The sequence below is a fragment of the Tasmannia lanceolata genome, unplaced genomic scaffold, assembly GCF_043159265.1.
Source record: "Tasmannia lanceolata isolate RefF3 unplaced genomic scaffold, GAP_Taslan_0.1 ptg000008l, whole genome shotgun sequence".
Lineage (NCBI taxonomy): Eukaryota > Viridiplantae > Streptophyta > Magnoliopsida > Canellales > Winteraceae > Tasmannia > Tasmannia lanceolata.
Genome location: NW_027518685.1, coordinates 58734461 through 58749441, shown reverse-complemented (window position 1 = coordinate 58749441; position 14981 = coordinate 58734461). Strand labels below are relative to the sequence as shown.

General features: G+C 38.2%; 1 non-coding gene across 1 annotated transcript; it reads right to left on the bottom strand.

Annotated features, from left to right (window-relative positions):
- Positions 1 to 14168: 14168 nt before the first annotated feature.
- LOC143885677 (small nucleolar RNA R71) lies at positions 14169 to 14275 on the bottom strand. The gene has a single exon (XR_013253543.1). It is a non-coding gene; the product is annotated as a small nucleolar RNA R71 (small nucleolar RNA).
- Between the last annotated feature and the right edge of the window lie 706 nt (positions 14276 to 14981).

Sequence of the window (14981 nt, the reverse complement as noted above, 5' to 3'; positions counted from 1 at the left end):
ATTAATAAAGAGTTAAATGAGCCATTTAAAAGAAATTCAAGAAAGTTAACTTTTGAAATTGAAGACCGAATTATCGGGCAAGAATGATGCTTGGTAACTCCCCATACCTTCCATTCTCGTAATCAGGTAGCCAATCTAGATTTCTAGTCACTTATGGGTCCTAGATCTCTCATCTAGGTGGCGACTCTGTCATTCTCTTTTACTTGAAATTCGGATTGCTTTAGTGATCCCAAGTTCACGGAAATGATGAATTAAATCAATAATAAAAAGTACACGCCAATCGCGTGGGTACGAGAGACAAAGAGAGAGGAAGGCGGCTCGCGGGCCATTCCCCTCTCGCGGGATCGGATCCCACACCCTGATCGGCAGGACCGCTCGTTGGCTGTGGTTGTTATCAGAGTTTGACATCACGTATGTCACCCAGAAATCTGTCAAAGGCAGAATCATTGCAGAACAGTTAGTTCATGCACCTACAGAAGATACTGAGATGAACCGTGAATTTCCACTTGAAGGGATCATGACAATCAGAGATGCACCTAGTGAATCTACATGGACCATGTACTTTGATGGTGCATCAAATACCAGAGGCAGAGGAATTGGCATCGTTCTTATCTCACCTTTGGATGAGCACATACCAATTTTTATCAAATTACAATTTGAATGAACCAACAACATTGTTGAGTACGAAGCTTGCATAGACAGCCTTGAAGCAACCCTATCGTTAGAGGTACAAGACCTTGATGTGTACGGAGACTGGCTCCTAATTATTTGTCAGACAAATGGGAAATGGAAGACTAAAGAAGATAGGCTAATTCCGTATCACACTTATCTTACTAGCTTGATGAAAAGTTTTCGCAATATCAATTTTGCTTACATCTCTAGATTGAGAAACAGATTCACTGACGCTCTAGCCACACTTGCATCCATGGTTGACATCCTGCTAGGAGTTAAGGTCCGTCCTTTAGTAATAAAGCGGCATGTGATCCCAGCACACGTACACATGGTTGAGATAGCAACCAGATGTCCAGATGGAAAATCCTAGTATTTCGATACCAATAATCTTATCTCCGGCAGGGGCACCCCCCAGAAGCCTCATCCAAGGAGAAAAGAGCTTTGTAGAAACTGGCATCTCGCTACATCATTTGTGGAGGAGATCTCTACCACAGGTCCTTTGGCGAAGTTCAGCTCCTTTGTGTCGATGAAGACAGAGAAGCAGAAATCTTAGAAGATGTTCACTCAGGGGTCTGTGGTCCTCATATGAACTGCAAGATGTTAGCTCGGAAGATCCTTCGTCATGGACTACTCTCGAAGCAGACTGCTTTTCATTTGTTAAGAAATACCATGAAAATCCGATATAGGGGGTCCCAAGTTGAATTAGAAATGGCAACTATGAGGAGGGAGAACACGGTTGTTTAAGAAAACTAGAATTTACCAATTTGAAAACCTTAAACCGATTAAGAGATCAAAAACAATATTTTAAGCATACAAGTTAAATCTAATGGTGCAATGCAAATGAAAGAGCAAAGAGATAGAAAGAGTGCACCCGAGATTTAAAGTGGTTCGGTCCTCAAACTCGAGGCCTACTCCACTCCACCAACCAAACCCGTTGATGGCTTCACTATTTGATCTTCTTAACCTTGGCGAAGATCGGTGCCAATTACAATTGCTTTAACCTTGGTGGCAATCCTCACCACGGAGAAAAAGGGCTCCGCTTCTCCGAATACTCGCCCGAATACAAATCTTGAAAGATGAAAGAAAGAACTAAAAGATCCCTTCACAAGGGTTACAAAAGATGTACAATTGAGAGCCTATGATCCAAATCCTAGAGTTGGTGATGAGAGGCACAATTGAAGCTTGATTCACTCTTGGGTATTCAAATGAAGTTTAAGAGTGTTAGGATTGATGGTTTGTATGTTTAGAACACCCATATTTATAGGAAAAACAAAATATGACCGTTCAGTGGCATTACGGTAATTCCAGCAAAATTCCAAACGGCTCTTTTTCAGACCGTTGGAGTGTTCTCGGAGTTCCGAGAATAATTCTCGGAGTTCCGAGAATTCTCGGAGTTCCGAGAAAAAATCTCGGAGTTCCGAGAAGCCTCACAGAAATTGGAAAAAGTCTACTGGACCATTTCTCGGAGTTCCGAGAATAATTCTCGGAGTTCCGAGAATAATTCTCGGAGTTCCGAGACTTCTCGGAGTTCCGAGAAAACCTCTTGGAGTTCCGAGAAAACCTCTCGGAGTTCCGAGAAGCCTATGCAGAGCAGATTTTCAATTCTGTTTTTTGGGCTTCCAGTTCTCAATCAAGATGGGATTGCTATGAGGGTTCCAAGGTGTTGGAACTCCACAAGTACAATCACTTGTTTATTTAGGGTGTGTGAGATTACTTTAATCATGCCTCTAAAAACCTAATCTAGGTTTGGATCAATTACATTTAAGAAATGGTCTTCAATGGTCTTCAATATTAATTTCTTCATGTCTTCAAGTCTTCATGACTTCTTGCTTGATGACTTTGGCCTTCCAATTAGTGGTCCAATGTGGGCTTCTTGGCCTTCAATCCAAGCATCCTTGATCTTACTTTATCAAGATCTACAACTTAGACAAACAAACACATTAGTGATAAATGATCACTTGTGTATTGGAATCATCAAAACAAGATGGGAATGCCAAGGTAAAAACCATTGGGCTTACAATCTCCCCATTTTTGATGATGACAAGCACAAGAGATTTACAAATCAAAGCATATACTCTTTTCACATTTTTCTTACACTAGAGACTTTACTCTAGATTCTTCTCCCCCTTTGTCATCAACAAAAAGAAGGGGTAAGAAAAACAAGGGTTTAAAATTTACAATTTTAAAGCTCCCCCTTTTTCAAAGAAAAATTCAATTTTAACTCCCCCTAGTTGAAATAATTTTACAATACAAGAGGGGTTATCAAACAAAACATACAAATGAAATATATTCAATTTTAAGTTCAAAAAAAACCCCTAATCTACACAATATGAATATCATCATATGGGGGTTTTGGGAACCCAAGATTTCTTGGTCCTACATCTAGCCCTACTCTTGGATGCACATTGGAATTGGTAATGACCATTCATTCCACAAAAATGGCATCTAACAAGAGGGTTAGATACACTAGTCCTATCATGATAAGCATGTTGAGGTCTAAGATTAGTTTTACTTAGGATTATGTCAATAATTTTATTTCCATTTAGAAATCCATGTAAACATAATCTAAGTCTTTCATTTTCATTATGAAGATGGGATGTTTGAACTAAAAGCTCATTTCTTTCATCTTCATAAGAATTGGAGGAGCTTGCCATATTTTGAAATTTTAAAAGTTGGCAAGTTTTCTCATCCAAGCTACCCTTAAGGGTATTAATCTCAAGTTTATGATTTTCAAGTGTAACTTGTTCTTGAGATATGGAAGAAGATAAATTACTTTTCAAAAATTCAAGTTCTTTTTCTAACTTTAAAATGGATTTTTTAAGAACTTTGTTTTTGGAAATTTGGGTATGTAAGGTTTCACATAATTCATCATAAGGTATGCTATCACTTTTACTACTAGATGAAGAATATGAGGGGTTAGAGTTTACCTCAACTTCATGGGCGAATGTCATGAAGCAAAGATCATCTTTTTTATTTTCTTCCCCTTCACTTGAGCTTTTGCCCGATGTGCTTAACGCATCCCAACCGGCGGCAAGAGCCTTATGCTTCTTCCAATCCTTCTTACCCTTGTACTTAGAGGAAGTTGATTTTAGAAGTGGACAATCCGGTCTTTTGTGTCCAATCTTCTTGCTATTGAAGCATCTTAAGGCTCTTTCAACATCACTTTCCTCTTTCTTCTTCTTATCTTTCTTATGCTTCTTTCTCCACAAGCTCTTGAATCTTCGTAAAGCTTCTTCTTCGTCACTATCCGCTTCACTTGATGAGTCTTCCTTGGAAGCCTTGAGTGCTAGGGATCTAAATTCCCTCTCCTTCTCCTTTGGCTTCTTTTCCTCTTGTCGGCTAGTAAGGAGCATCTCATGGGTGATGAGAGATCCTACAAGCTCCTCTATGGTTAGAGTCTTGAGATTTTTTGACTCTTGAATCGCGGTCACCTTTGGATCCCAATGGGGAGGAAGAGACCTAAGTAACTTACTCACAAGCTCATCGTTAGGATAAGATTTACCAAGATTAGCTAGTTCGTTAGAAATAATAGAAAAACGAGTATACATTTCCGAAATACTCTCGTTTGGACTCATTCTAAACATTTCATACTTGCTCTTTAACAAGTTTATTTTGGAATCCTTGACTTGTGATGTTCCCTCATGGGTAGTTGCAAGGGTATCCCAAATAGTCTTGGCGGAATCAAAAAGAGCAACTCTATTAAACTCCTCGGTAGCTAAGGCACAAAACAAGGAATTTATTGCTTTGTAGTTCAAATTAGCTTGCCTTTTCTCTACCACATTCCATTCTTCAAAAGGATTGGAAGGTACATTGTATCCATTTTCAACAATGTACCAAAGTTCCACATCTATCGAAAGAAGATAGATGCGCATCCTTGTTTTCCAATGTCCATAGTTTGACCCATTGAAGAAAGGAGGTCTAGTTGTGGAATGGCCTTCCGGAAGTCCGGTTCCAATTTGGTGTGCCATTTCACAATTAGAAGTTGCCAAATAAAATCTTTCCCTAGTTAGATTTTGAAATAACTTTTTCAAAAATTTTAAAATCTTTTAAGAGCCAAGGCTCTGATACCAAGTGAAAATCCGATATAGGGGGTCCCAAGTTGAATTAGAAATGGCAACTATGAGGAGGGAGAACACGGTTGTTTAAGAAAACTAGAATTTACCAATTTGAAAACCTTAAACCGATTAAGAGATCAAAAACAATATTTTAAGCATACAAGTTAAATCTAATGGTGCAATGCAAATGAAAGAGCAAAGAGATAGAAAGAGTGCACCCGAGATTTAAAGTGGTTCGGTCCTCAAACTCGAGGCCTACTCCACTCCACCAACCAAACCCGTTGATGGCTTCACTATTTGATCTTCTTAACCTTGGCGAAGATCGGTGCCAATTACAATTGCTTTAACCTTGGTGGCAATCCTCACCACGGAGAAAAAGGGCTCCGCTTCTCCGAATACTCGCCCGAATACAAATCTTGAAAGATGAAAGAAAGAACTAAAAGATCCCTTCACAAGGGTTACAAAAGATGTACAATTGAGAGCCTATGATCCAAATCCTAGAGTTGGTGATGAGAGGCACAATTGAAGCTTGATTCACTCTTGGGTATTCAAATGAAGTTTAAGAGTGTTAGGATTGATGGTTTGTATGTTTAGAACACCCATATTTATAGGAAAAACAAAATATGACCGTTCAGTGGCATTACGGTAATTCCAGCAAAATTCCAAACGGCTCTTTTTCAGACCGTTGGAGTGTTCTCGGAGTTCCGAGAATAATTCTCGGAGTTCCGAGAATTCTCGGAGTTCCGAGAAAAAATCTCGGAGTTCCGAGAAGCCTCACAGAAATTGGAAAAAGTCTACTGGACCATTTCTCGGAGTTCCGAGAATAATTCTCGGAGTTCCGAGAATTCTCGGAGTTCCGAGAAAACCTCTCGGAGTTCCGAGAAGCCTATGCAGAGCAGATTTTCAATTCTGTTTTTTGGGCTTCCAGTTCTCAATCAAGATGGGATTGCTATGAGGGTTCCAAGGTGTTGGAACTCCACAAGTACAATCACTTGTTTATTTAGGGTGTGTGAGATTACTTTAATCATGCCTCTAAAAACCTAATCTAGGTTTGGATCAATTACATTTAAGAAATGGTCTTCAATGGTCTTCAATATTAATTTCTTCATGTCTTCAAGTCTTCATGACTTCTTGCTTGATGACTTTGGCCTTCCAATTAGTGGTCCAATGTGGGCTTCTTGGCCTTCAATCCAAGCATCCTTGATCTTACTTTATCAAGATCTACAACTTAGACAAACAAACACATTAGTGATAAATGATCACTTGTGTATTGGAATCATCAAAACAAGATGGGAATGCCAAGGTAAAAACCATTGGGCTTACATACCACCTATGCCAGATCCATGCTAATCTGATACATGTGCTGCCTTCAGAGCTTCACTCTCTCACGTCCCGTGGCCATTTTCGGTATGGGGTATTGATATTATCGGCAAGGTTTCTCCCAAGTCCTACAACGGACACGAGTACATACTTATCGCAATTGATTACTTCACTAAATGGATTGAAGCTCAATCATACGCTTTAATATCATCACCATCAGTTGCAAAGTTCATCAGGGCTAACACCATCTGCAGATATGGTATCCCGCACGAGCTGATATCAGACAACAGTTCCCACTTCAAGAAAGAGGTAGCATCACTATGCGAAGAGTTCATAATCAAGCACCATAACTCGTCCCCGTATCGGCCACAAATTAATGGCACTGTCAAAGCAACCAACAAGAATATCTAAACAATCCTTCGAAAAATGACCTGATCCTACCAGGACTGGTCAAACAAGTTTCTGTTTGCATTGTGGGCATACAAAACGTCTATCCGTACATCGACAAGAGTCACTCCGTACTCGCTTACATACGGCATGGAAGTCGTACTGCCAATCGAGTTGAAAATCCCTTCACTCAGAATCCTGATGGAATATACCATAATCTAAATAGGCCCATATCCATCACCAAGAATTGCGCATTATGGATGAGAAAAGACTAAGAGAACGGATGAGCACATTTATGTGTGAAGTGTAGGAAGGAAAAACATATATATTTTATGTTTAAAGCGGTGCTACTAAGGTATTTTGCTTGTTTTTTGTGTTTCAGGGTTATTCTCGAAGTCCTACGGAGAATGGAGCTAAGAAGATATAAAAATAGAGAATTTTCCATCATCTACATTGCAACCATTCAATTGGATGGCTCGGATCCTCCTATGCATAGATTTCAGAATTTTAACCCATCTAGGCCGAGAACCAAAAGTTGAATGGTTTGGATCATCTCTTGGAATTAATTTTTGGGTGCAACTCATTACATTGTGGCCCATCAATTTGACAATTGAGATCAGCCCATGAAAAGGATTCAAGGGGCACAACCAATTTACATGGCAGCTCATACTATAGAGTGATTCGAATCATTCATTTAATAGGAGGAGTTTAGGGGTGCGACCAATTTATATCGCAGCCATTAAATTGGATGGCTTGGAGTGTTTCATGGAGATGATTTTGGGATGCTACTTCTGTGAATCTACTAAATGTATGATTTGGATAATCCTATAGCACATTATTAAGGGTGCAAGTAAATTAATATTTTGGCCTATTGAAATGGATGGTTCAGATCTACTTATGGAAATGGAATGAGCCATCATATTAATTTTCTGAATTTTCTTTCCAATGGGGTTCGGTCATTCAAGTGGGACCCACTCTTGCTTTCGGTTATATTGGGGAGCAATGATCCTTGCCTTTAGAAAAAAATCAATTCTCTAATCCAAGAATGATTTGCGCCCTTTTATTGGATGGTCTGGATCGACTCTTAATATATAATTTGGTATACTGTAGCACCACTTGCATGCATTAAGGTCAAAATTACAAAATTCTTCATAGAGTTGATGACGTATGCATGTATGGAAATAGTAGTATAGAAATGACCGACCATCCAAGAAAGGAATGTTGACCGAATTGGCAAGATTTCCAATCAAACAAGTGGGGCCCACCATGAAGGAGAGAAAGTTGTCAAAATCCCACCCATTTCTACGTAAGAGAAGAGGAAAAAGTCAACAAAAGTTGCCCAAGTTACCAAAGCCAAGTACAAAGTTGCTGAAATTGTAAAGAAGAAAAGAAGAAATTTGTGCAATTACTAACAAATAATGGAAGTTGCTAAATTACAAGAGACAAGTGATAATTTCCAAAAATACAAGATACTTGCCAAGTTTGTGTCTTTTTCTTGGGTGTTGAAAATAGGAGGGGAAGAAGGCTATATATGAAAGTGAAGGCTCTCTCTATTCTCTCTACTCACTCTACACTCTTGCTTTCTTTTAAGTTCTTTTTCTTTTCAACTCTCAATCGAAGGCATCATCATCCACTATTCAAACTCAAGGTGACATTAAAGCTTGAAGGAGGAAGATTCAACCAAAGATTGGAGGAGAAAAAGAATAAGTTCTTTTTATTTTTGTTATTTATTCAAGTTGATGTACTTTTGTTTAAACTCAAATTAGTGGAGAGTATTTTTGTTTTGCTTTTCCTTTCTAGTTATTAGATGGTACTTCTTTTCCATCTCTTCTTTATTTTTATTTTTATTTTTCTTCCCTTTTCCATGAACAACTAAATCCTAATTACATAGGGTTTAGTTGAAGCCATGGGGAAGGAGGAATATTTCTAATTAATTCAATCTACTCAATCATAAAATTGTGTAGGATTGTGTGTTTGGAAAATCCCAATCATTCATGCCATTGGCTTTCCCCTTTCGTACGAATGATTGTTGATTTACAAATATGAAATCCTATATAATTATATTAAATTGGAAGTATATTTGATTAAGTACTCATAAGTAATGACATCTTTTAGGTCTTATTCCTTATTGACTAATTAATTGAATTTTCTACCCAATTCAAGAATTGTGTTAATTAATCAATTTACTCCAAACCCAAGGTGGATTCTAACCCTAAGTAATCGTTTAATCAAATTAAAGGTTTTATACAATTTCCAATTAATTTTGCAATCAAAATTCTAATTCACTCTAGAGTAGTATTTCTAATCAATTTTCCAATTAATTTAGACTTTAGATTTTGGTTTTATAATTAGGTTAGATAATTAATAGAAGTCCTTTTGGTTCACTTTGCCTAAATATAAGCGTTAAACTGGTAATCGTTTCTTTATTGTTTTCGATCCTTGTCTATTTAGTTTATAAATTTAAATATATTATTGGATCCGAGGTTGTAGTCCACAAAAATTCTGAGTCCATTCCAAGCAACAATATATCATAAGTTTATTTTCTAAGTAGTATAAGGGTAGAAATCACAATAAGCACTTCCCTGAGTTCGACCCGTATTTACACGATCCATGCACTTGTGGTTATTTTTAATTTCACAAATAAGTTTTTGGCGCTATTGCCGGGGAAGAGTACGGTTACTTTAATTCTTATATTATTCAAAGTGATTTTTATTTTATTTTATTTTCAATTAGTTGTTTGTTTACTTTGGTTTTTGGTTACTTCTTTTTCTAACTTGGCTATTTTATGTGTATGAGTGCAGGTTGGGTGCGCAACTCCGTCAACCGCTTAGAGAGAGTAATTCGATCAGAAACACAGGCGGACATCCAACCAATTCCAATAGCCATGGCGGAAGGGGAAGTTCCCAAAACCCTTCGCGATCGTTTCTACCCTGCCCGAGCCGCACAACCTTCTTGTACTCGATTGCCAGCTGCACAGGGCAATAATTTTGAACTTAAGTCGCATTTTATTTTCATGCTCCCCCATTTTCACGGGCTCCCATCTGAGGATGCTTATTTATTTTTGCGTGAGTTTAAGGAGGTTTGTGCTTTGATTAAACTATGTAAGCCCAATGGTCCCCACCTTGGCAATTCCCATCTTATTTTGATGATTCCAATACACAAGTGACTTAAGATCACTAATGTGTTTGATTGTCTAAGCTGTAGATCATAATTGCTTAAAGACAAGATTGCTTGGATTGAGGCCAAAGAAGCTTGCATTGGACCGCTTATGAAGGCCAAAGACATCGGAGATCCAAGACAAATGAAGACTTGAAGAATCCATTGAAGATCAAAGTCATATTAGAATGTATAAGATCCAATCTAAGTTTTAAATTTTAAGAGGCATAAATAAAGTAATCTCACACACCCTAAATGTTTAAGTGATTTTCCTTGTGGTGTTCCAACAATTTGGAACACTCATAACAATCCCAACTTGGTGTAAAGTTGGAAGCCCAAAAACCAGAAATAAAAATCTGCTTGACATAGGCTTCTCAGAACTCCGAGAGAATTCTCGGAGCTCCGAGAAATGGTCCAGTAGCATTTTTCCAATTTCTGTTTGTATTCCCGGAACTCCGAGATCAATTCTCGGAACTCCGAGACCACTATAACGGGAAGAAATTTAACTGTTGGGAACTTTGCCAGATTTACGACAATGCCCCTCAAACGGTCATATTGGGTTTTCCTATATATATGGGTATTCTAATCTTCCCAAGCATCAATCCTAACACTCAAAAACTTCATTTGAACATCCAAAGAGTGATCAAAGCTTGTTTATGCCTCTCATCCTCTAAGATTAGGATTTGGATCATTAGGCTCAAATTTGTATATCTTCTACAATTTGTAAACCCTTGTGAGAGATTGTTTTTTGTTCTTTCTTTCTTATCAAGAACTTGTATTGGGCGAGTGTTCGGAGAAGCGGAGCCCACTCTCCGTGGTGAAGATTGCCACCAAGGTTAAAGGCGATCGGAATTGTAATCGGCATTGATCTTCGCCGAAGTTAAGAAGATCGAATAGTGAAGTATCAACGGGTTTGGTTGGTGGAGTGGAGTAGGCCTCGCATTGGAGGACCGAACCACTTTAAATCTCGGGTGCAATTTCTCTTATCTCTTGCCTTTCTTTTATTGCACTTAGGATTTAACTTGAGAGCTTAAATTTCATTGTTGATCTCTTAATCTTCAAATTGGGTTTGAGTTTTCAAAAGATTAAAACTTGTTAGCAACCTAATTAATTTTCACTCCTCATTAGTTGCCATTACGGGACCACCCTTGGAATTTCAATTGGTATCAGAGCCTAGGCTCTTAAAAGATTTTCTTTTCTTAAAATCTTTGGTAAATTTTTTTTAAATTTCAACAAGGGAAAGATCATAAGATCTTTGGCAACTTTCTTTTTGTGAAATGGCAAATATAAATGGAACCGAACTTCCAGAGGGCCATTCCACAACTAGACCTCCTTTCTTTAATGGGTCCAACTATGGATATTGGAAGACAAGGATGCGCATCTATCTTCTTTCGATAGATGTGGAACTTTGGCATATTGTTGAAAATGGATACATTTTGCCTTCCAAGCCATTTGAAGAATGGAATGTTGAAGAGAAAAGGCATGCAAATTTAAATTAAAAAGCTATAAACTCTTTGTTTTGCATCTTATCTACGGAGGAGTTCAATGGAGTAGCTTTTTTTATTCCGCCAAGCTTATTTGGGATACACTTGCTGTTACCCATGAGGGAACATCACAAGTTAAGGATTCCAAAATAAACTTGTTAAAGAGCAAATATGAAATGTTTAGAATGGGTCAAAATGAAAGTATTTTCGAAATGTATACCCGATTTTCTAAAATTTCAAATGAATTAGCTAATCTTGGTAAATCTTATCCTACTGATGAGCTTGTGAGTAAGTTGCTTAGGTCACTTCCTCCACATTGGGATCCAAAAGTCACCGCCATCCAAGAATCAAAGGATCTCAAGGCGCTAACTATGGAAGAGCTCGTAGGATCTCTCATCACCCATGAGATGCTCCTCACTAGCCGACAGAGGAGAAGAAGCCAAAAGAGAAAGAAAAAGAGAGTAGATCTCTAGCTCTAAAGGCCTCCAAGATGGACTCATCATCCTCAAGTGAAGCAGATAGTGATGAGGAAGAAGCTTTGAGAAAATTCAAAAGCCTATGGAGAAAGCAACACAAAAAGGATAAAAAGAAGAAGAAAGAAGAAAGTGAAGTAGAAGGAGGATTAAGGTGTTACAATTGCAAGAAGATTGGACACAAAAGACCGGATTGTCCTCTTCTCAAGTCATCTTCCTCAAAATACAAGGGAAAGAATGATTGGAAGAAAAAGGCTCTTGTAGCCGGTTGGGATGGGGAAAGCACGTCGGGCAAAAGTTCAAGCGAAGGGGAAGATAAAAAAGATGATCTTTGTTTCATGGCACTCACCCATGAAACTGAGGTAAATTCTAACCCCTCTTGTAATTCATCAAGTAGTGATAGTGAAAGCATATCTTATGATGAATTATGCATGACCTTGCATTCTCAAATTTCTAAAAACAAGGTTCTTAAAAAATCTATTTCTAAATTAGAAAATGAACTTGATTTTTTGAAAAATGAGTCATCCTCTTCCATATCTAAATCTCAAGCACAACTTGAAAATTTTAAACTTGAGATAAAAACCCTTAAGGGTAGTTTGGATGAGAAAACTTGCCAAATTGTTAAACTTCAAGATGTGGCAAGCTCTTCCAAATCTTATGAAGATGAAGCTAATGATTTTCTAAATCAAATAACTCATCTTCATAATGAAAATGAAAGGTTAAGATTATGTCTCCATGGTTTTTTAAATGGTGATAAAATTATTGACATAATCTTGAAGAAGGCTAGTCATAGACCTAATCATGCATTTTATGATAGGACTAGTCTATCTAACCCTCATGTTAGATGCCATTATTGTGGAATTAATGGTCATTACCAATTCCAATGTGCATCTAAGATTAGGGATTGTGGTGGAACCAAGAAATCTTGGGTTCCCAAAGCCCCCATATGATTCTCCTCGTATGTTCTTAGATTAGGGGCTTATGCTTAAAATTGAATATCTTTTTATAGTTATTTAAATATCCCCTCTTGTATTGAATTTGTTTTTCAATAGGGAGAGTTCTAGGTTCGTCTTTTTTGTTGAAAAAGGGGGAGCTTAAAATTTGTAAATTTCATCCCCTTGCTTTTCTTTTACCCCATCTTTTTTATAGATGCTAAAGGGGGAGAGAAATCTAGATAGAAATCTAGTGTAAGGAAAAATATGCATGCTTTTATTAAAAATCTCTTGTGCTTGTCATCATCAAAAAGGGGGAGATTGTAAGCCCAATGGTCCCCACCTTGGCAATTGATTCCAATACACAAGTGATTTAAGATCACTAATGTGTTTGATTGTCTAAGCTAAGATTGCTTGGAATGAGGCCAAAGAAGCTCGCATTGGACCGCTTATGAAGGCCAAAGACATCGGAGATCCAAGACAAATGAAGACTTGAAGAATCCATTAAAGATCAAAGTCATATTAGAATGTATAAGATCCAATCTTAGTTTTAGATTTTAAGAGGCATAAATAAAGTAATCTCACACACCCTAAATGTTTAAGTGATTGTCCTTGTGGTGTTCCAACAATTTGGAACCCTCATAACAATCCCAACTTGGTGTAAAGTTGGAAGCCCAAAACCCAGAAATGAAAATCTACTTGACATAGGCTTCTCGGAACTCTGAGAGAATTCTTGGAGCTCCGAGCTCGGAACTCCGAGACATTCCTCGGAGGTCCGAGAAATGGTCCAGTAGCATTTTTTCAATTTCTGTTTGTATTCCTGGAACTCTGAGATCAATTCTCGGAACTCCGAGACCACTATAACGGGAAGAAATTTGACCGTTGGGAACTTTGCCAGATTTACGACAATGCCCCTCAAACGGTCATATTGGGTTTTCCTATATATATGGGTATTTTAATCTTCCCAAGCATCAATCTTAACACTCAAAAACTTCATTTGAACATCCAAAGAGTGATCAAAGCTTGTTTATCCCTCTCATCCTCTAAGATTAGGATTTGGATCATTAGGCTCAAATTTGTATATCTTCTACAATTTGTAAACCCTTGTGAGGGGTTGTTTTTTGTTCTTTCTTTCTTATCAAGAACTTGTATTGGGCGAGTGTTCGGAGAAGCGGAGCCCACTCTCTGTGGTGAAGATTGCCACCAAGGTTAAAGGCGATCGGAATTGTAATCGGCATTGATCTTCGCCGAAGTTAAGATGATCGAATAGTGAAGCCATCAACGGGTTTGGTTGGTGGAGTGGAGTAGGCCTCGCGTTGGAGGACCGAACCACTTTAAATCCCGGGTGCATTCTCTCTTATCTCTTGCCTTTCTTTTATTGCACTTAGGATTTAACTTGAGAGCTTAAATTTCATTGTTGATCTCTTAATCTTCAAATTGGGTTTGAGTTTTCAAAAGATTAAAACTTGTTAGCAACCTAATTAATTGTCACTCCTCATTAGTTGCCATTACGGGAATTTCAAACTACAACAACTTTCCGATGATGCAGTAAAGTTGCAGTTCATCACCTTCTCACTCAAGGAGGGAGCCAAAAAATGGCTCTATGGTTTGCCCACAAACTCCATCACCACTTGGGAGGGGTTCATGGTTGTGTTCCTTATGAAGTTTTTTCCTTTACATAAAAAAAACAAGCTAAGGAACAATATTTTACAATTTAAGCAAAAACCATTAGAGTCGTTTTCTAAATTTATGGAGAGATTTAAATATCTACTCCAAGAGTGCCCTCATCATGGTCTTGATTTGTGGCACATGTGCCAAATAGTATATGAGGGCATTGATTTCCAAACCAAACAACCTTTAGAGTCCATGTGCTCTATAGGGTTCACATCTTTTACAGATGAGCCACCTCAAGCAAGGGATTCTTTATTGAGGGTACCGTGGCCAAGGAGGCCCAATTAGATAGCCTAATCAAAAGGCTAGAAGCTATAGTTGTAAAGGGACCCGCACAAGTAAATCAAATCACACAAAGTGTCCCCATGTGCAATTGGTGCCAAGCTCCTGACCATGTCATGGAAGAGTGCCCCAATTTTTTAAAGTTTGGTAATCCTACTGAAAATGCAAGTACCTTGTTTACAAATAATCCATATAGTAGCACTTACAATCCTGGATGGAGAAATCATCCCAATTTCTCTTGGAGCCAAGGGGGCTACCAAGGTGGGCCAACCAATTTCCAAGGCCAAGGCCAATTTGGCCAACCTAGGCCCGCCTTCACTCCCCCTTATGTTCGGCCACCCCCTCCACCTACTTTTCAAAATTCGGTTTTAAATAATGTTCCAAATCAGCAACCTCCGGGTTTTTCAAAATAAGGGGAGTCGGCCGGCATAGCTTCCATAGAGAAAACTGTGGAACTTCTCATGAGTACCTTCATGACAAGCCAACATAACATAGAGAAGCAAATTTCTCAGTTACGGCTTTGCAAGAGAGGGAAAAGGGGAAGATGCC